Source organism: Podarcis pityusensis (genome assembly GCF_964106645.2).
Source record: "Podarcis pityusensis genome assembly, chromosome: 7".
NCBI classification, from domain to species: domain Eukaryota; kingdom Metazoa; phylum Chordata; class Lepidosauria; order Squamata; family Lacertidae; genus Podarcis; species Podarcis pityusensis.
The window spans coordinates 46,162,640-46,185,916 of NC_138031.1; the positions used below are offsets into that span (position 1 = coordinate 46,162,640).

Genomic DNA, 23,277 nt, shown 5'->3' on the forward strand with positions numbered 1-23,277 from the left:
CAGAAGGAAGCTCTGTCAAAATCCTTGTGGTTTTTTTTTAAACTGTAGTCCTATAACAGTAAATCCTATAGTTCTGAATAGACATGCATAGGATCGCACTGTCAGGGCTCACCCAACACTTTTGCTTGACCCGTATTTTGATTGTATTGTGTGCCAATTAATTTCCCCAGGTTTGATAGCTTTTGCGGGCCCAGGCGCAGTGGAGCCAAGGGCAGAAGGGGTCTGAATACAACACAGGTGGCAATAAAACATGTGACAGCCATATGGGATTAAACAGGCCACAACTTCTCCAAAAGATAACTGAGGCCAAGGCACGGGTGTGGCTAGTTTATATTTCCCAAGAGGGGCCCAGAAGGAAGACTGCGAGATGAAGTCTCCCCTCTGGTCTGTTCCCCAAGCCATGTCCATGAACTCCCCTGTGATTTGTTGCACTGCCTATGAGAGAGTCTCCAGCAACCAGTGTGGTCCATAGGAGCCAACTCCTAGGAGCTGAGGGATCTTCAGCCCCCCCAAACAAATATTTGAGGGGGCTGGGGGTCCCCAAAGTTGATGGGCATTGCCATTCAAATGGTGTGCATGCACCACATCATGTGATAGATTATGCAAGGCAGGGCTTACTTGGACTATTGTTCCGTGGTTGTGCCATGCAAAAACCCAATCTTATTTGTTGAATCAGATCTTATCAGATGCATGGGAAATCTGAAGAGAAATTTTGCTTAACCAAGCTTCAATTTGGTGAGTAAGATTGGATTTTTGCAAGGCTCAGCCACAGAACAATGAGAAAGCTCTCGGATCCGGGGTTCCACGCTGCTTCCACATCAGTCTGGTTTTTTATTTAATCCACATGCCAGTTTGAATTCAAAGTACCTATTTAAATGCATAATCTTAAATGCACTTTAAGACATATTTTATCTCAAAACACACACACACACATTGTATATTTTATTTTATTTTTTAAAATGTAATTTTAAAACTTATTTTATCTTAAAATACAGTGGTACCTTGGGTTAAGTACTTACCGTAATTCGTTCCGGAGGTCTGTTCTTAACCTGAAGCACCACTTTAGCTAATGGGGCCTCCTGCTGCTGCCGCGCCGCCGGAGCATGATTTCTGTTCTTATCCTGAAGCAAAGTTCTTAACCCAAGGTCCTATTTCTGGGTTAGCGGAGTCTTTAACCTGAAGCGTATGTAACCTGAAGCGTATGTAACCCGAGGTACCACTGTATCCCAATTTAAAACATAATTTTGAGATGAGAATGTCATTGCAAAATGTGGAGAAGTGTGACATCTGAGGAATGGCCGTGTTCTGACCTGCACATTAGTCTAGCAGTCTGGGAAGTTCAGATTAGGGCAGTTCATATCAGGGTTTAAAAATAATGAATTCTCCAAGCAGCCATAACGTCTACTTTGGCCCCGCTCTCCAGCTGCTAATACACATGCAACCATATTCCTGTTGGCCCTGTCAAAGGCTTGATGTCCAGTTTTATAGACCACCATAACCCCGTTAAATTGCCTCAGTCTGCTTTACAGATGGGGGGGGGGAGGGAAATAAGGAGAGGCATGCATTTCTACATTTCTACGTTTGTGAGAAAAGTGCATAAAAGACAAGGAATGAATCAACCAACCCAGAAAGCAGAGGTGGACGAGGACTGTGGTTTAAGTGGGGATTTCCATCGAACCAACAGTAGGTGACAACTCATGTGGAATGAATACATACCAGACAAGGCATGCAATCCCTAATATTGACCTAAGAGCCCAAATAACTGGGTGTGAAGGTTGGGAGGAAAGCAGTGACAGATGTGTTTCTTACCCAATGTAAGTAACAGTCAAAATGGACGGCACAGAGAAAGGGTTTTCATTTATTATTTCAGTATGTATAGCCCTATTTTCCACCATGAAGGATCTGCAAAAGCCCAGAATTATTTGTGTGGGTGGTGAAATATGCTTCAAATGTGCTTTAAAGGTATAGCACAGGGTCAGCAACCTTTTTCAGCCGTGGGCCGGTCCACCATCCCTCAGACCATGTGGTGGGCTGGACTATATTTTTTGGGGGGTAAATATGAATGAATTCCTATGCCCCACAAATAACCCAGAGGTGCATTTTAAATAAAACGACACATTCTACTCATGTAAAAACACACTGATTCCCGGACCGTCCGCGGGCTGGATTGAGAAGGTGATTGGGCCACATCAGGCCGACGAGCCTTGGGTTGCCTTCCCCTGGTATAGCAGGTATTCAGCTTAATGCTCCTTTAAGAATTGGGTTGGAAAGACAAAGGGGTGTGTGCTCTGTGTGTGTGTGTGTGTGTGTGTGTGTGTGGCCAGAGCAGAAAGAGAAGCAGCAGAAGCCGGAAGGTTGATCACGGTGAAGGTCTTTTATGTTAAAACTACGTATTTGTCGTTCATTTCTAGCTTTCTTCATTAATAGAAGGAACAACACAAAGCCCACTTTGTCACCTGCATGAAATGAAATCTTATTCAGCAAGTATGTAAAGGAAACAATTGCACAGAAGGAATGGCACCGAGAGGCAACAATTACAGTGATAATTAAATCTTACTGTTCTTAATTCTCCCCAGTTCCCCTTTCCCTTGCCTCTCTTTGTGAAATTTCCAAATTAAAAATTAATTAAAAAGAACAAGCTTAAATGTATGTTAAATAGACACACCTTTGATTTGTAATTGCAGCAATTATTATATTAACACCCAGAGAGGTAGGGAACAATTAAGAAGAAGAAACAACCATAGCACATGTATAGTGCCTGAGGGTGTCCTGCTCCAGGTGACTCTACCTTCAGAAAGTAGGTGAGGGGAATTGGTGGCAGGGCCTTATTGGTTGTGGTGACTTATCTAAGGAATGTCTTCCTCAGATGCATTTAGCCGCCCCTCCCCGCATTACTGTATTTAAGATGCCTGTTGCTTTTAGTGACCCCTGATTTTGGATTTGCATGTTCTTTATGCCCCATCTTCTGATATTGTTCTTAGATTGGCTTAATTGTTGGGTTAGTTGCTTTTAGTTAATCATTTTTAAATTGTTAATTTGTTTGAGTTATTCTTTTATAAACTCCCTGTGGCCTTGTGCAGAAAGGCAGGAGAGAATTTCTTTAAATACACATTCATGCCACATTTTGATAATATTAATATGGGATAGGACACAGAAGATAAAGGCAGTGCACATTTGCCAGTATCACACAGATTGATTTCCATTTACCATTACTAAATAATATTGTATGCTTTCTGGTTTAGGCAAGTGAGCCATCTTCTTCTACCCAGAAGGTTTTATGGACATTTTTACAGGTGAAGATGCCTCGCTTATAAACACAGGTACAGAATTCGCTGAAGCAGTAGTCGCTTCATCCAAGATTTGATTGTCATAAAACAATCTTGTGGACATGCTGTAAGACTACTTCTTTGACATCACAATAATTGTTGGTCTGCTAATGACTGCTGGAGACCCCAATAATTGGATCTTTGGTGGCTGTACCTAGTCAATGGGGGGGACTGCTTTTCCATTTGGTGTTTGTGTAATTTAAGTTGCATTTCCCCCCTATATATGGGGAAAATTTACTATGAGGCATGTGATATTTCTTAATGTAACATTAGATATCCTACACTGGGAGGGCTGAATTTGTAAAGTCTGTAAAAAAACAAACAAAAAACCCACAAAAATTCATACTGATATGAGTCCTTCATCACCCTTAGAGTATCACAGTGTTGTGGTGGTGCTGAGACTTTGCTTCTGTAATACTTCAACAAACAGAATCCTTGGGCTATTTCTCTTCATTAGCCTCACGGAGCAGTAAAAATGTGTGCCAACGTTGGCCTCATGCAGAGGAACAATCAGAGGAAGTAGTTCAAAGAGGTCATTCCTCCCCTTTCCCAGTGACCTGTGCTTCCCTCCTCCCTTAAATCAGCAGCGGCAAAGATCAAGAAGCATCAAAAGATTAAGATTTTCCACTTCGGAGCATTGTGTGCACATTAGCAGCATTACACTACATTGCCCATGATTCGTTTTTAATTTCAAGATAGATAGATATGACAGGCAGAGGAAGAACCGCAGAATGGGATGTAGCAGAGAAACCGTGGGAGAGGAAGGGTGTTGGTTAAAAAGCTGTGGGAGATTAAGGCAAACACCGCTTTTCAAATAGATCTTTGTATTTTGCACAAGTTCCTTATGTGGAGAGAGAACAAAAAAATTAATAATAAAAAAATCAAGCTCCACGTGTCTTTGAAACTCCTGTGTTTCCTAAAAGGGCTTGCAGGTATGGTTGCCAGCTGTTTATTATTTTACTTGTCCATCCACATAAACTCATAAACCTGGCAGGTGGCCAGGACTGAAGACAGAAAAGTCTGGGAACTTCGGAGTCAAACTAGCTCTTAAAAAATAAAATAAGATCATATTGGCCCCATTTTTCTGCTTTGTCCTCACAGTTTCTTTCCAGGTACCGCTCTTAACCATTATAGTTCTGACACCCCAGCCCTGCCCAGCAAGGTGGAGGGAACTGCTTCTGTATCTCCTTGGATTGCACTTGTAAGGTTTATATAGGGAACAAATCGAGAAAGAAATGTTGTGGTTATGAATAGGATGTATCAGAATCATGTGGGTGTTGCTTGGGGGAAAAAATCCATCCAGACATTCTTTTTGTAGTGCCTTTATGATGAGTTGTGTCTGAAAAAGTTTTGGGAAGGCCACACTTCTTCATTTCCAATCGGTACATATCCTATAATGTCCTGCTGAAACCCCATAAGATTTAATACTACAAATGTTCTGGGTTATTTTTGTCCCTCCTTGGTTGTACAAGTGCCTAAAGCCCTTTAAATACTACAACTGCTGTGTAGAATGGCAAACAAGTGAGTTCTTTTTGGTGGTGTGGCCATGTTGGGATCCTCACATTTGAAGAGGTCTTTTAAGAGTAAAGGTAAAGGGACCCCTGACCATTAGGTCCAGTTGTGGCCGACTCTGGGGTTGCGGCGCTCATCTCGCTTTATTGGCCGAGGGAGCCGGCGTACAGCTTCTGGGTCATGTGGCCAGCATGACTAAGCAGCTTCTTAGTCTGCAGCACACGGAAACACCGTTTACCTTCCCGCTGGAGTGGTACCTATTTATCTACTTGCACTTTGACGTGCTTTTGAACTGCTAGGTTGGCAGGAGCAAGGACCAAGCAACGGGAGCTCACCCCGTTGCGGGGATTTGAACTGCCGACCTTCTGATCGGCAAGTCCTAGGCTCAGTGGTTTAACCCACAGCACCACCCATGTCCCATCCTTTTAAGAGTATTTCTACTTATAACTATTGGCGTCATATTCTCAGCAGGGATAATAAAACTGGCCTTGGTGAAACCAACCAACCACTGAAGAAGTATCTGATGCTTGGATTTCAAACTGTGGCAGTGGCTCATGAAGAAACACTGATTGTGCCAATATGCCTGAGAAAGGTTGTCTTTAAAAGTTCACAGGAAGCCTTTTCACCAGTGGGGTACAGATGTAAGAGATGGATTCATGGAGTCATTGTAAGAACATTTAAAAATGCCACGCAGGGACCTGTGTGCACATCCTTTCCTTTTTGAAACCCAATCTTGCCTGGATTTATAGCAATGTGGTTGAGCAGAACAAGAAAATCAAAACAATCAGAGAATTCAGCCCTGTGTGGCATTGCATCCTAAGAATGAGAAGTGAAGTCCTTTCTCCCTTTCCATTACAGGGTCTCTGTGTATTGTTCAGCCTTTAACAATCTTTTAAAGAACTCTCTGTTTGGAGTTGGATCAGCAGACTATCATTAATTTTCATAGTTCTCCTTGGTATAATGTTGTTTCCTTATCTGTCCTCTCGTTTTTCCTTTGACTCAGCCTTTGAACGTTAATCTGCTCTTCAGTGATGACTGCATCCACCCTCATATCGGATCTATTTGTTTGTATTGCTTGAGCCTAAACTGGATTGCACATTTCTTCTAAGAGGTGGTGATTTTGATAACCAGAACAACAAAAACAAAAAGCTTCACAGTGTTTCAAGAATGCTCAGATCTGGGACCCTTGAGTAAAACCAGGGAGCTGTGATCTGGGTTTGAATTTCCCCAGATTCTGTGTGTGTTCATGTGCAGAAATCTACACAGAGGACATGATTCAGAGCCCTGCATGCAGTAGGAAAAAGGGGGGGGAAGCAAATTTAAGAGTTCATAGGAACGCATAACACTTACTTCAACATATAGGATCACCTATGGTGGTCTACTTATCTGGTGGATAAGGCAATCTGGCACAAGTGGGGTGTGAAGACACTAGAACAAAGCAGATTATTTTCCCCAGTCTCTGCTTTAAACAGAAACACTCACATATGCTATTTCCCAAGTTCTGTGTTTAAGGCATGGCATGTGATGGGAGTTTTTTTTTTAATCTTGGTGCTCCACCCTCCTCATTCCTCTGTGTGTTCTGGGAGACCAGGGGGAGTGGAGCTGGTCTCAGAAGGAGGGGGAGACTGCCTGGACTCTTCAGCAGACTGCTCATTGCGGCCTCTTGGGCCCCCCTTCTCTCCATCCTCCGCTTCAGCCTCTGATTCTGAACTGCCTTCTGCCACAGCCTCTTCCTGCTCACTAAACCCTGTTGCTTCTTCAGCTTCTGACACCTCCAGTCTACTCCCTCTGACCTCTCATTGTCATCCCACCACCAATCCCCTGGCTCTGAGTCTTCTTCTCCTGGGGCTTTCCTTGGGGTTTCCCCAGCTGGTGCCTCCCACCACTCCTATGCATCCAATCAGTCCATCACACACACACACACACACACACACACACAAAATTCCCAGGATAATGGGAATTACTGTCTGGTTTTTGCAAGAACCCAGTTATTGTCTTATATTCTCCTTATAACAGGCAAACATTTCAAGGGACCCATGCAGCTTACCCTGGCCTACATTGTTAAGCTGCTAGTGACATGTCCTGGCTCATGCTATCAGCATGGCAGAATCTTCTTCATGTGGTATCAATGACAGTAGCCCAAGCTCTGCAGTCAAACTGTCAAGCGCAGCCTTGGATGGTGCGAAATACTCTCACACTCCTCCTTGCTGTATTGTGACAGGACGATGTGTGATTGCACTAATAATGTGCAACGTCAACGTTATCTGTACAGGAAATAGTTGCCTGGCTGATGGTAGTGACAGCCTCTAGCTCGAAACCCAGAAGATTAAACCCAGCTGGTTGAGGGCGATCCCAGTCTAGTAAATTTCTCCATGTCATTGACTTGTATGGAACTAGGGGAAGCAGCTGCCTAGGAATTACAAAACAGAACAAATAGGCCCCCATTGTGAGGTTTCCCCTTTTGCTTCATGCAGTCATCAAGTTACCCATACTAGATCAAGGCTAGTTTATGCCACAGTAGTGGCAAGGGGGAAACTGCTCCACAAAAATAACTTCCTGTATACAGAACGGTGTACATATCAGCCACTCTGTCAAGCCTGTCTTTACTCTCTGTGTGAGAATGTTGTTGTTGTTGTTGTTGTTGTTGTTGTTGTTGTTGTTGTTATAGCCCACCCATCTGGCCCCAGCCACTCTGGGCAGCTTCCAACCCCTATATAAATATAACCAAGCACTAAACATTAAAAAATCCTGATACAGGGCTTCCTTCATTTTTTCTAAAAGTTATGTAAATAAATGGAATTGTCTTTCACTGAGTCAGACCATTGGTCCATCAAGCCTTGAACAGTCTACACTGACTGGTGGTGGCTTTCTCCCGGGGTTCAGGCAGGAGTCTTTCCCAGCCATATCTGGAGAAGTCGGGGATTGAACCAGAGACATTTTCTGTGAAGCCAAATGCTCTACTATTGAGTTAAATCCCTTCTTCCATCTTTTCCTCTCCATCCCATCTACTTCATGCTCAGCTCCTGGGTAAACCCAAGTCTCCTGATTATCTGATTGTGTCTTGTCATTGCTGAAAAGTATATATTTTTCAGCGTTTAGAGGAGATTTTTCCTACTAGCAAAGCTGTAGAAGGAAATCACATCACCAGTGAAGGGACTGCCAGCCCCCTTGGCACTTTTCTTCTCATCCTGTTTTCGGAGCCCAGCGTCTGTCATCCATTCAATAAACAAGCAGCTTATCACACCATAAACATTTATTTAACCCCTCTCTTCACCTGGATCCATACCAGCCAAGCAAAGGGCTTGATGGGGGTATCCCCTTCCTGTCTAATTACCACGGCAGAGAAAGACACACACACAAACTTTATTCTACTCTGCTCTGTTCTTCTGATACATCTGGAGAAGTTTGGAAGGAGACACTTCATTTCACATAGCTGATAAGTACCTTGTTTCCCTGCCTTCCTCATAGCTCTTAGGGCACGGCCACCCTGCTTCCCTGAAGACATACCACTTATCCCATCCAACTGGAGTTAGCTCTAAATTCTGGAGATGGCAAGCACAGTTGTTTGCATTTCTCCTTTTAACAACTGACTGTGCTGGACCCAGATTGCAATTCCAAAGTGTGTCTGTGAGAGAGAGATATTTTATTATATATATCTCACAAGATATTCTTTGACTCTGACATCATCAGAAAATGGAATTGGTTAAGCATGTCCATTTCCTTAGCTCCCACAATATCCATTTTTCTCTCTGTGGACTTATTTTGTTTTTCTTTCATGGTGTTGCTCCCACACAATGGGGCCAATTTTTGCTCAAGACAAAGAAAACATAAACAGACATGTATTTGGAGTTAGCACAACGTCTAAGCTCAGATGACTCTCCCCCTCCTTCTCTGCCTTTCCTCCCCCTTTTTTCCATTTTGCAGCATAGAAGAGATGCATTGGTCACTGCATGTTTTAACCATTAAACATCTGATTTACAGTAAGTGGGAACTGTGTGCCTCTTTTTGAGAGCTGCAGTCCTAATGTACATCAATCTAGGGAAAGTTAGCTAGATCAACGGAACTTAAACATTACTCATTTTATCTGGATCAGGGAAAGGTATTTAGGATCAGGCTGTAAGGGTTGCAAAAACAGGAGCAGCAACTTCCAATTCCAGCGAGTGTTTGTGCTGTAGAGTTAGAAGAAGCATTAAACTCATCCCTCTGCTTGCTGCAGGCTAACAAACCTCAGTTTGGAAAATTGCCTGCACATTATGCTTCATAACTTTCTTTTTAGAAGGTCTAGACTTTTTTAAAAAATCATGAAATGAAAGCTCAGACTTTGAGGGCCCTGCTGTAATTACTCCACTTGTACCATTATAAATCCAGTTATCTTAGGATGCCATGAATTTCTGTTGCTTGGTGTCCAAGCAATTCCCTTGTCAATCGCAGCTCTGCCTTCACTCATTAGCTAAAATCATGGGCAAATGGCAGCAGCAGCCAGGATAGTTCATTTAATAGAAATAGCTTAGAAATTGCACATGGTGCTTTAACTCTCTTTGTAGAAGGGCTAGAAGCATGCCTTTTATTTTATATAAATGTAGTCTCAGAGTCTGGTGCACCTGTTTGGAGGTGCCAATGAAGACCTTCATGGGTGCTGGGTTGGCGAACCCTGCCCAAATGAGCCAGGCCTCCTTTAGCTTTAATCGGAGAGTAGGGAAAAAGAAGAGTAGAAACAGCACAACACACTAAAATACTAGAATTCAACAGGGACACTTCGTTGTAGTCATGTTTTCAAGGTATCCTCTCAGTTAACAGTGTTTACTTGGCCTACCAGCTGCAGGATACCCTAATTCAGCACATATTGTGCATACCTATAAACCTGTTGTTGATTATGGCACTCCTCAAATGCCTGAAGGGTGGTTGCCACAATGAAGAGGACAAAGGACATGTTCTCCACTGGCCCAGATGGCACAACTAGAGCTAATCGGTTTAAATTACAAGACTGTAAACTTTGACTGAAGCTTCTTGATAGCAGGAGCAGATCAACAATGAAATAAGTTACCTAGAAGTTGTGATGGGGAAGAAATTCAGTTCAGATTGCATTTAAAGCTGAATTTATCAAATTTGCACTTTCTGAAACGACATAAGAACCGAAACACAGGCATTCTTGAAAATTGTCACTTATCTGAATTTTGTGGTGCAGCCAAACAATGTTTCAAAAATGCATATATTGGGGGTGGTGGTATAAAAATTAACATATCTGTGAAGATAAGATACAATGCAGCATTATATTAAACAGAAGTTGTTTGCAAAAATGTGTACATTAGTGCAAACTGCAGACAAAAGTGTGTGTGTGTGTACAGAGAAATTTGCACTAAAATGCTGGAGAATTTTCATGAGATTTTTTAAAATGCAAATCTCTGCAGAAATGTGGACAATTGAATTTAAAACTGGAAAAATTAAAGAGAGATAGAGAGAGAATTGAAATTGACAGATCCTTTCACCCCTAGAGGAGGGATAGTGGGCTCTCCTTCATTGGAGGTCTTCAAGCAAGGGGTGGAAAGCCAGCTGGTGGAGATTCTTTGCTCTGGATTTTCTGCAGAGGGTTGGACGAGAAGACCTACAGGTCCCCTTCCAACTCTGTGATTCTAAGTTTGGGTGGTTTGGGGCAGTGCTTTTATTAACGTGCATGTATATTGCTAATATAGAGGGTGAAAAGAAATGAGACGAAGAAACCGAAAGCTGCAGAATATGGAATAAACTTGTGAGTGTGTATGGAAGTAACCAGCCCAATGCTAGTTTCTGAATGCATTGGTTGAAGATTAGGAATAACTCTGGGAATTCAGAACTCTTAAATCATGGGGGGAAGGATCCAGGTAATTAGAGTTCTGGAAACATCCCTAAGAGCTGATCAAATAGGCAAACAAGCCTGAAAAGCAGTGCCGGTTTGAGGTGCTTATAAATATCCCACTGTAGACGCACACAGCAAAATGAAAGTGCCCATTAGCATCCAGTATCCAGTTTTATCCCAGCAAGGGAATCCTCACACTGTAGCAGTCCCACTGGGAGAAGCAGTCGAAGGGCACAGCGTCCTGCTTATAAGGGCTGCCTGCCAACCTTTTGCAAGAATGTGTGTCTCCCTATTTTCCTCTACAATAAAATAATAATTTGGCAGAGCCGGGGAAGGAGATAGTAAATCAATACCAGATTGCAGACCTCGCTGGGAAACTCAGCCTATTTGTCAAAGCATGTCAGCTTGCTATGTGAACTGAACCTGGTTCGAAGCTTCTGTACTTGCTACATGCTTGGCTTTAGGAAATGGAGGAAAAGCTCAGCACCGTGTGGTGCTCACAACAGGGTTAGCAATCATGGTAATGTGCTTTTGAAAAGTAAATGCTGGTTGGGGTGCAGAGTTTGTTATCAAGATTTCAGCACATGGGTAGGGGAGACTTAGGCCTCCCTTCACTGATCACAGTCTCTGTGAACTCCTCCTTATTCCCTGTCCATGTGACAACTGGCATTAGGAGAAAGTTCCCATTGGCAGTAATCACAGAGATTGCTTACATTGCCAACTTGATGGCAGTCCCCTTGCCTCATGCCATGTGTTTAATGGATTAATTGCTAATCACACTGTTAATGGCGCATGTAGTCAGGCTCCAAATTCATGGTGTTGAAGGAGGAACAATGTCATTATTTGTCTAAATGGGTGCCATTCCACTAGTCTTACACTCAGTAAGCAATGTGTGGTAGGAAGGAATCAGTGGCAAGTAGAGTAGAACCTGGGAAAGACTGGGTGAGTAAGCAGCCACAATGGTTATATGAGACTGTGGGGCACTGAGGCCCTTGCAGGTGGTGTTTCCGTGCCAGCAGGAAAAGGAGGAAGAGGAACAAATTGAGCCTTGTCGACTCAGCAAAATAGAGTGGAATACTAAAGAAATGACTGGGTTCTATTTTCAGCCCTTATGTGATGAGCAGTTGATTATGTTACTTGTATGATGCCATGAACTTTGTTCTTCTTCCAAAAAATCCAAATCAATCAGAATGTCTCCGGAAAAGCCTTTCTAGAAGTTTATCCATGAACACCCCATACAAATATTGTCTAGCTGCAATCATGACTATAACCCCCTGATGATGCCACAATCTACTTAACAAAGTTTTTCCAGTTTGTCCCCACCCAGAGATACTTCAAACTGAAGCAATGAGCCATAAATAAAGAATATGGGGTTTGTTTTGTTTAGAGTTTGTTTGGTCTTTGCTTTGTCTCATTTGTAGAGGTTGGACCAGTTTTCTTTCCCCAAACCAGCAACTAGGCTCACTGTGAGGAGGTTTGAGAACCCTGAGCATTAGAGAATGTTTTCAAACTCAGTTCCTCCAAGATGTACAGGGTGACTGCAACAGACACATGCACTCTCAATCTCGCTTTTTCCCCTCACAGCATTAAATTTCTCCTTATCTAAATGTTTTATAGCAAACATTACAAATACTACTTTACTTCCATTTTGCCCTGATGCCGTTTGGCTGCTCTTAGTGGAGTTGTTCGGCATTTGCCTCCTGGCGTCCAAGATCAGAAGCAGGCCTGAGGCTGTTATTTATTGCCTGGCTTTTGCTTTCGATAAGAAATATTCTTTCACATGCCACTTTCCTTTTACAGAAGCGCCCTGTGTCTGGTGTTCAAATTATGCTTTCCAAGTTCAACTGTGCGTCTAATTGTTTCTGGCTTCTTGAAAAGTACTCTGGGGTAGTAGACAAGCCGTCAGCATGTGGGGAAAATGACCAGTGACTTAATATAAACCTCCTGCCTTTTATCAGCTAATGTCCTAACTTGGGTTCTGGCACAGACCTTTACCTTAAAGCCATCTAAATCTTGATGGAAAATAAAATAGAACTCCACATACCTGTCCTGTGGATTGCCCTTATCAGAAAGGGTTAATTGGTTCAATTAGCCCCCTCCCCACGCTGTCTAGCTTTCAGCACTTTATGATGAAACAAGACATATTGACATTTTTCTTAAATGAAAGTATCTTGCAACTTTGGATATGAACAATCCCACTTGTTACACTTCTTTGTATTTCCTTGGATCTCTTTCTTACCCTGGAAAGATAATGTTCCCTTGACAGAGCTAAAGGATGCTGTAGCAAAGACTGCACTCAGAATTTCCATTCAGGACAGCCTTTGCTTTTTTTGTGTCCAATACAAGTACCAATAAATTTACAGTTACAAATGTGTTCAGAGCCGGTCAAACCCGTGGGCACATAGGTGCTTCTGCATGCACCTATATGCATAAGTTTGGGAAGAAAAAAGGTACTGAACTGTCCAGTCAAGATGGACCAGATCAAGCCTAAAGTGTTTAGTGCCTTTATCTGCATTGACAATATATGCTTTATTATTAAATCACTTTGGGTTGTTTTATGGGAAACAATTTCATAACTAAAGTAACTAAGTAAATAAAATACTGTTTTTCGTTTCTCGTTTTTTGGTTTTTTTCTGATTATTGCTCCAACTGTTTTACCATTTGGTTGTTTTACTGTTTTGTGCTTGTTTTATTGGCCTGGCAATGGCTGGCTGCTATTAGTGGTCACTCTGGCAGAGTTTAACAACAACAATTATAGTTGTTAACCACCCTGAGTGTCCTCATTTAGGGAAGGGGAATGTGGGTTGTGAATATTTTAAATAAATGAATAAAACATGCCCTGTGTGTGGGTTGTGTACCCTTTCTTTGCACTGGCTAATTCATTAAGGGGTGGATAACATCACAACACATAGATTTTGTAGCCTATGTAGTTGATTCCAAATGGAGGCTAAATATGGCACAAAGATCTTGCAAATGGGGCCATGGCAACAGGTTGCTGTTTTCTAAGTTATCGGATCCCCCCCCCCCCGAAAGTATAAATCCAGATTAAATGGGGCAGGTGTATACAGGCTGCCATTCTGGTGCCAATGATACCCATTCCACAATAGACAACCAGCTGGACACACCCACATTGACAACTCTCATAGATAGCTTTGAATTCCATTGACTTCTCCTCATGCTCATGGGAATTATTATGTTTCTAGCTTCCACAGAGAAAATGGATGTTGTTTTTTGTTTTTTTGGTTAATCACCATGTATAGCTGCATGATAAAATTCAAAGTAAAAAACAAGCCATGATTCTCCCTTCCCCAAAGATTTGGGAAGGTTGGCAGAAGAAGCGCAATCTCAGAATGGACTGTTCTCTGGAATCTGGTCGGAGGAGCCACATGGCAGGTTTCCTTTGAAGGACAACAAAAGAGTTGTTGTTGTTGTTGTTGTTGTTGTTTTAAAAATCAGCTGAGAAACTCTTCTGCCCATGCTCAGCAAATGTCAATGGATGAACCGTTAAAGTTTATTGGAAGTTCCATTAAAAGAGGTTTGTTTTTGCTTTTCCATCTGAAAGTGACATCAAATAAACCAATATATATAACGGTTGAAGTGTGGAAATGATGTGGAGATGTGGCATGTGAAATGTTGAAAACCATTATAAGACCCTTCATTTTCTATCTAATCTACCTATCTACATCTATCTATCTATCTATCTATCTATCTATCTATCTATCTATCATCTATCTATTTTTAATGAAATAAAAACTGTAAGGCTAGAATAAACCATTGAGACAATGCTCTTCATGCATACATGCCTAACATATTACTGCGATATACTACAATATACGGACAGCATAATTACATCAGCCAAGCGAGGGACATTTTAGCCATGTTTTTAGCCAGTGTCTATTCAATGTGGTAGTAAACAACTAACTGCAATGTAAGCAAGTTGACCTGAAGTGTGCTTTCAGACCACATTACCTCACTACCGAGCCATTGGACTGAAGCACATTAGTTTATGTCCGGAATCAACAGACCCCCTCATTTTAAAAATGTCTGAAGTTCTTTATTCCCCAGGACAAGTCTGAGAAGATAACACTCCAGAATTTTATTCCCCCAACTATTACCATGGTGATATGGCGCTGTGTGTGTGTGTGTGAGAGAGAGAGAGAGAGAGAGAGAGATGAACAAATATTTCATTCCATCGTATTTTATCCTCTCAACTTGTTATTTTTATGACCACATGTTCATAGCCTATGTAGTACCTAAAGTATCCTGTTAACTCTAGGCATACAGGTTGTGAATGACTTCAGATAACCTGTGCTCCCTCTGCTGGTCCTAGAAATGTAGGAAATAAGCACGCACACACTTTGAACAGAGTATATCAGTTATATCAGAAAATGCAACAGCAACACTTTTGATTTCAGGCAAGATATGTGGATATATTTGTGAAGTGGAATTTGTAGGAGCCAACCAATGTTGACTTTCAATCAAATTTTATGACTGCTGAATCTACCATAAAGGTCGGTCTCTCTCTTCCTTTCTCTCTCTCTCTCTCTCTCTCTCTCTCTCTCTCTCTCTGTTTTTTGCTGTAGTATAACAATTTATAGCCTACTAAACCAGGTTGCGCTGGCGCACACATCTATATACAAACACATGATGGCACTACTTAATCTCTATTTTTTCAAGCCTCCACACATATGAAGCACATTGGAAAGAAATGGGTCTACATCCTGAAATACCCCACATGGATCTCAGTTGAGTATTTCCTTTTTATCTCCAGCCCTTGAAATAGTTGTGACTGTGTGACAGTGCCAAAAACCCTATCTATACCTCTAACCCTGTAGCCTGACAGAGACCAGCCCACGTTTATATTTGGGTGCGCACGCGCTAGATAGCTTGCTTTCCCTCCTCTATCACACTCATAAGCTGATTTTGTGTGTATGTGTGTGTGGGTTTTTTTTAATGAGTGTGATGACATAAGCGCTGTGACTTCCAGTGATGCTGTGTACCAACAATTCTGGCAGGAGTCAAGCATTCTTAGAAAACCAGGCCATTTTTATGTATGAGGTGCTTAAATGCAGTCCTGGATGAAGTCAGTCAGCTTAAACACTTCAGCCAAACATCCCCCCACTCCCCAAGCATCTAAACTATTTCCACTTTCAAGTGGGCCACTTTCTCCTCGACACTTGAATCTTTTGGCAAAGAGCACCAGTGGCAAGAAAGTACATCCAATCGGCTCCAAAAAAGAAGCCCCAAAGAGGTGGGTCAGTCTTTCCTTCCCCTTCCCCCTCTCCTCCAAGTATGCAGTGGGTGGGTGTTTTCAAGGAGTGTGTGTTTTGGATGAGGGAGAGCATCAGCTGCCTGGTATCAGTCCTCTGGCTCCGGCTGGGCGGGACGGAGTCTGAGCAGAGCCAGGCGCGGGAGGGTCAAGTACAGGTTGCTGAGCAGGAAAGAGGCAGGGGGAAGGGAGGCTTGGGTCACTCCTTTCTGTCTTTCATTCCCCCCCCCTTCCCGTCTTGCACAGTGAAGGGAATGTTGGGTCTATTCCATCAGTGTGGTATGTCTGTATAAACATCATTAGCCCGTACCGAACTGACATGCTGTAGATTTTCATTTCTCCTTACAAATTGCTCCTCTCCACAATAAAAATACCAGTCATATTAGATGGAATATGTTGAGGCAGGGAGGGGAGAAAAGAGATGGAGATGTTTATTCTTGCTCCCTTTGATCTGGTGGAGAGCCGGGAGCAGGCTGCAGGCACGAGAGACGACGGAGACAAAGGCAAAGATGTCACCCAAAGAGAGTTGGGTTCTTTTTCACGTTGGCACACCAAACAGTGGGCCCTGTTTTGAAAACAGGTAGGAGGCTGGGAGGCTTGATTCATGGCAGGGCCCGTAGAATGATGTCATACATTCTTCAAGGGAACACTCCATGGCAGCAGAAAGCAGAGTTGGCCCCAATTTTGCCTTGTTTCATCCTCCCCCAGAATGATCCTTCTTTAGGCAAGAAATTTAACTGATGGCTCCAACTTCTTCAGCAATTATATTCAGTGGGGATGGGTGACTGCTCATTTTTCTTGGTTTTTCTCAGTTTTTCTCGGTTTCTCGTTTTCCCCATCTTAATTTCAGTATTCCACATTTCCAGTTGAGTTTGCAATTTATTTATTTTATTTAAAAAGTCCTTATGAAAATTCACCAGCATTTTAGCATGAATTTCTCATAAGAATGTAAGAAAAGCAGTCTGGACAGGCCAGTTGTCCATCTTGTCCACCATTCTGTTCTTACAATGGCCAGCTAGATGCCTGGGAGAAACCAGCAAGCAGGATCCAAGCTCAAGAGCACTCTTCCCTCCTGCAGTTTCCTACAACTGGTGTTCAGAAGCTTCACTGCCTCTGACCGGTGCAGACAGAGAATAGCCATCCTGGCTAGTAGCCAATGATAAGCTTATCCTCCATGAATTTCTCCAACTTTCTTTTAAAGCCATCTAAGTTGGTGGCCTCCTGTGGGAGTGAGTTCCATAGTTTAACTACTTGCTGTGTGAAGAAATACTTCTCCTAATACACGTTTGTATGCACTGTTGTCAAATGTACACATTTCTGCTAAACTATTCCATCAAAGTAATGCACTTTTATACGTCCATCTTCACCGAAACATTGCTTTTTAATGGACACTTCACCCCAGTATATGTGTTTCTGTACACATTACATGACCGGAGAACTTAATTGCAAAATTTGGAGAAATGTGAATTTTGAAAGAAGGCTTTGTTTCAGTTCTGATTCTTTTTGTAAGTCAGAATTTGGTTTTTAAAATGCCTTTAAACGTGAATGAAACTGAATTTTTCACCAGCCCTACTTTTCAGGCCTGAGTTTGGAATGGCTTTTGGGCCCAAGGGCAGAGGTTTCGACATTAGACCTTTTCAAAATATATTTGACAAATGTGGCTATCGGCTCATCTGGTTGTCTTGAACCCACAAACCGTGGCACCTACAAACTCCTAACAGTATTAATAATTGTAGCAAACATACAAGGGGGGAAATGACTGATAGTTTGAAGGAGTAGTAACAAAGTCCTATCAAAGCATAGTCTTCCACCTGTTTTTATCAACAATTCCTATTTAGAAACTTATCAGCTTTTAAAAACCAAAACCCTTAATTAAAATTTCCAGAGAAAAATAGCTTGGAGCAACACACCCACCAGTCTTCTTTCAGGAAGCCTGGAACACTGGTTGACCAGCTGAGTAGCAGCATCAGTCCTCCTACACATTGTGGCTACTTATCACTGCAGGCACTCTCCTGAGATCTTTACTCAATGTCTGAAATGCCAGCGCTAGGATTACAGAATGAAAGGAAAGCGGAAGCTGCCTTTTTACGCAGTCCTTTTTGATAGATTAGCAAAATGCTCTCTGTGACATCAGTAGGTCCGTGTGGAAGCAACTTGAGGAGCACTCTGCATGTGATGTTTTTCCTACATGGAAAGCATTAAATGTCTGAAATAGCATGCAGTCAAATGTCACATGTAACAATTTCAAACACCTGTATTTTTCTCTATGCACAAAAGCATATAGATGACCATCATTGACCGCTGCTCCCCAGCATGTTCGTCAATGAGCAACATAAATGCACATCACATCTGAAGATCTGCACCCAGGTTTCACAGGATTGTATCCAGCATTAGTCATTTCAAGCTGACCCCTTGAAATGATTGGGCATGATTAATACAGGACTATTCATTTTCTTTTTCTTTTGAAAAAATTAAATACTATTAAAAAAGATCTGTGAATAAATATATTGTACAGGTTTCTCACTATTCATCTCTCCCACCTGCCTTTTCTTGATTTTGGAATTGCTTTGCCCTGCAGGCTTTTCCCTGCCAGTACTGCAAATTTATTATGAGGCAGCCTGTTTGTGCTGGTTAAGAGATTGGATTACATTGGATAATGCAGACATCCTGGACTTAGAGGGTCATGATTTAATATTTGGCTGGCATGCATGTCTTTGGTATGGGAAGGCGAAAATCTATAAAAGTTTTATGAACCACATTTTAAGGAAGAATTTTATAGAGTTTGGGAGAAATATAAAAATTTGCTGGAAAGGAAAACACCTCTATGGATATCTCCTATTGAGGCTATTACAATAAAGAGAGTTAATATGGATAGACAATGGGAAACTTACATGGAATTGCCTCACTTTAGGGGGAACCTTAATGGAAATCAATAGAAAATGTAAGGAGCCATGTTACAGACTGGCTACAATATCATCAGTTATATGAAATGTTTAAAATAGACAGGAAAAATGGTTTTCTGGACCAAAGCTCATGATTTGAAAAAGAACTCTTACAAAACAAAGAAAAACTATGATCTAAAATGTACAATTCTTTCGTTAGATTGGGAAACGAACTTGTTAAAGTTTCTATGACACACTGGACACACTTTTCCATTTAGAGATATCCAGTGCTTTTTGGGGGGGGGGCGCAGGAGTATGCATACCCCTAAACATTTTGTAAATCTTTGTACATTTGTAAATTTACTGTAGAGGTCAGCAAACTTTTTTAGCAGGGGGCCGGTCCACTGTCCCTCAGACCTTGTGGGGGGCTAGACTATATTTTTGGGGGGGAAATGAACGAATTCCTATGCCCCACAAATAACCCAGAGATGCATTTTAAATAAAAGCACACATTCTACTTACCGTATTTTTTGCTCTATAAGACTCACTTTTTCCCTCCTATAAAGTAAGGGGAAATGTGTGTGCGTCTTATGGAGTGAATGCAGGCTGCGCAGCTATCCCAGAAGCCAGAACAGCAAGAGGGATTGCTGCTTTCACTGCACAGCGATCCCTCTTGCTGTTCTGGCTTCTGAGATTCAGAATATTTTTTTTCTTGTTTTCCTCCTCCAAAGACTAGGTGCGTCTTGTGGTCTGGTGCGTCTTATAGAGCGAAAAATACGGTATGTAAAAACACCAGGCAGGCCCCACAAATAACCCAGAGATGCATTTTAAATAAAAGGGCACATTCTACTCATGTAAAAACACGCTGATTCCTGGACCATCCACGGGCCGGATTGAGAAGGCGATTGGGCCTGATCCAGCCCCAGGCCTTAGTTTGCCTACCCATGACTTACTGTATTTATTTTCCCTGATTTGAACTATAAAATTGTGCTTTTCTTGAGTCAAAATGAGAGTACCCCTTAAAAAAAAAATAAGAAAAAAAGCACTGGAGATATCAACAATTAACATCAACAGTCCCTAATGGCTTGGGACCAGTTTACGTCTTGCAAGAATGCCTTTACTTGTGCCCACTTGATCACTTCAGTCTGTGGAACTGGAACTGTTACAGGTGCCACATAATTCTCATTCCACAGTTGTGAGAAACTGGTCTTTTAGTGTGGCAGCACCACACTGCCTATTGGGGTTAGGCAGACAGCTCTGTTGTACTCTTTTTGTCGCCCGTTTAAAACATTTTTGTTCGGGCAAGCGGCAAGCCTGTCCAGATGCATAGATACTGATGTCTTTTAATCTTTTTTACTGTGGACTTTAATTATTTTAACATGATTTTTATTGTTTGTAACTGTTTCTATTGGCAATGTTAATATTTCTCGCAAACTGCTTAGAGGCTTTACTGCAAATCAGTGTTATTGGGCAGGTGTGCAGTCCCTTCCGTTGCTGGCACCACCTATGTCTGTTTTTATCTGTTTCCAAATGGGGTAATGCAGAATCACTCTGCAATGAGAGTTTAATCTTGGAATGAAACCAGCTTCTCAAGAAGTGCTTTCCAGGGTAAAAAAATATTCCATATATCTAGACTAGCTGTAGACTACGTAGAAAAAATGAGTACTTAGTCTCTATTGGTTCTGGATTAAAATGTCATGTGTACACCCCCTCAATTCCCCCCCCCCCCAAAATTTATCATTCTGTCTGCCTTTTCTCACTCTAATTAAGTTTGTCAACTTGGCCATACAGGTAATTTCCCACTCCTTAGAAAGCCAAGTGAGTAGAGTAGGTGGTTTGGGATTTTCCTGGTTTTGGCAAATGGAGGTTTTTGCTGCCTTTACTAAGTTTTACTCAGAGTAGACCCATTGAAATTAACGGCCTCTCGCTTATTACATAGGGCCATCAAGTTCAATGGGTCCAGTCTGAGTGGAACTTAGTTGGATGCAACCCATAATATTTCCATGCAGGGAAGCTGGTCTGAGAGGAATGTTAGTGGGAAACCAGGCCCACACCAAAGGATTCTCAATCTGGAGGTGCAATCTATCAATCATAGCAACACACTTCCCAATAAAGTAAAACGTACACAGGCTTAGTGGCTTTTCCTGCTAGCGTCGCTTGATGAAATGTTTAGCTTTGTAAAGCCTGTGAAACGTTATCTGCACTGTATTGCTTGCACCTAGTTAAACTTTATATCTCCAGATTTATTTTCTATACACATGGGTTTGTAATTGTTGTGCAATCATCTGAAGTTATCTTTATGGTTTTCAATTTATAATTGTATTTTGCTCAGTCTTTCCCCAGGATGCATTGGTCTGGAGAATGCAAGGCATTCAGGTAGCTGTTAACATGATTAGCAATGTGAGCTCTCCCCACCACCCTAAAAACAAATAGGAGGGGCAAGGTGGGTGAACTGGATCAAGACCACAGTGAGGGGGGTGGAGAGAAAATTCCCCTCAATGCCTCCTGGACCCCATTCCAAAATATCCCCTACAGTTTCCTTGTAAAAAGCCATTGATGCCATTGCTAATGGCATCCTAGTCCTAGTCCATATGAACTAGGCTCTGAGTGGGTACAGCCATTGCTTCTCAGGTTCAGGTCATGATTGCTTCCTCTGAACTAACTTATAGTTCCTATGAAATCCAGGTTCATACGAAACATTCTCTGAATGAACATATGCTTTGGGAAAGTTGAAGGGTGTCATATGTCATAGCTGACAGGCCTGTCTTAAGCATATGCGGTGCTGGGGTGCAAATATCCGCCCGGAGGGCCCCCCCCAGTTGCCCAGTCCCAGGCACGCAGGAGGGCAGAGCCAGCCGGCCGCCTCAGTGTCTCGCTGGCTCGGTCGTACCTGAACTCGCGGTGCAGAGCCACCTGCAACAGAAGAGCCCGTCATGGCGCTCTGACCGACGGGCAGGCTCTTCCCCAGACTCATCTCTCGGGCCCCTGACTCTCGGCCTGGTGCCCCTGAGAGCCCAGCGCCCGGGTGCCCCACACCCCTAGAGCCTATGGGTAAGACGGCCCTGATAGCTGGAATGCCTGGCTCCTCCTCTTCTGCCCTTGTTGTGAAAGGGAATAGCCAAGCACAAAACCCAGAACACCTTGAGGCAGACCTGGCAATATGTGGCTCTCCAGGTGTCAGTGAAGTACAACTCCATCACCCATTCATGTTGGCTGGGGCTGATGGGAATTGGAAGACAGCAACATCTGGAGAACCACAACTATGCCATTCCTGCCCTGGGGGGAGTGAGTAAGGGACATGGAGACAGACAATGAACCACTTGAGGGCCAGTAGTGTTGGAGGAGGCAGAAGCAGCCCCAGTGTTATTGTGCTGTGTTGTATTTTTGTGTAAGCTGCATTGTGGTCCCTTCAGAATAGACAGGCAGGATAGAAATTAGGGTTGCCATATATCTGGAATTTTCCAGACATATCAGGAATACCGCAGTTGTCAGCAGCATCTGGGCAGAATGTCTGGCAAAAACCAGGTGTATGGCAGCCCATGTTGGCAGTGCCGATTTTGCCGATTTCCCCTTAAAATAGCTCCCAATGCAAACCAATCCACCAAATAAATGAAGTAGAGACAAAGTTAACTCCCCCCTAAGGATTTTTTTAAGAGTTTAAAAAGTATGTGAGTCTAGTCATAAAACAAAATAAAATCTAAATAGATATATTTTGGATCTTGAATATTGTTGCTGCTGCTTCATATACATTATAGAGCACATATTATGGGGAAAGAGCCTTGCAAGGCTGTACTTCTACATATGCTTACTTGGGGAAAAGCCTCAGAGAACATTGTGGGACTTAAGATTGTACAGTATATTGGCCACCCGAAGTCCAGTCAGATGAGAAAGCACTAGCCACTCACTGGAGCAGTACTCAGCTCAAGCAGCTCCTCCCTTTAATAAGCTACTATAGCTGACAGTGACGATCATTTTGATGGGGCAGCAAGAGTGGGGGAGGCTGCAGTTATGCAGCAGAGTGGTTCTGTATATATTGCTGCTGAGGTACAATTCAGTGGTTTTTGTGGGGGTGGCAGCATTGTTTTCCTTCTATGTTCTGCTGAGTTTTATTTGCGATGCAGTTAGACTACAATGATAAGCCCCAAATTATAAAGGAAACCAATGACTTAAAAGTTCACTATATATTTTTCCTTCTCAAACTCAATTCTGTAGAGGTGATAAAATGCAAGCTCCATGTGAAAATAGAGGAGGGTCTTATTCTAAGCTCTTTCCTGGTCTGTCTTCATTTATGTCTTAACTTTTTCACACCATGAAGGAGCAGTAGTGAGAAGTTAAAGAACCATATAGTGTAAATGGAAGCTTCGCTTCCTATGCAAACTGCAGGTGTGGGTACCCATTTCCCATTATGACTACAATAGGGGGCAAAGAGTTAAAGCCCCCTAGCCCTCCCACCAG

The 23,277-nt window shown here is 42.4% G+C and overlaps 1 long non-coding RNA gene across 2 annotated transcripts in view; it reads left to right on the plus strand.

The window, feature by feature from the left end:
• The first annotated feature begins 15,784 nt into the window (after positions 1 to 15,784).
• Positions 15,785 to 23,277, plus strand: part of LOC308481110 — a 30,259-nt gene continuing 22,766 nt past the window's right edge. Inside the window, exon 1 of one of the 2 annotated variants that reach the window (XR_013988454.1) lies at positions 15,785 to 15,922. This is a non-coding gene — a long non-coding RNA (uncharacterized lncRNA). The remainder of the gene's footprint in view (positions 15,923 to 23,277) is intronic. The other variant, XR_013988455.1, reaches the window with a different exon arrangement.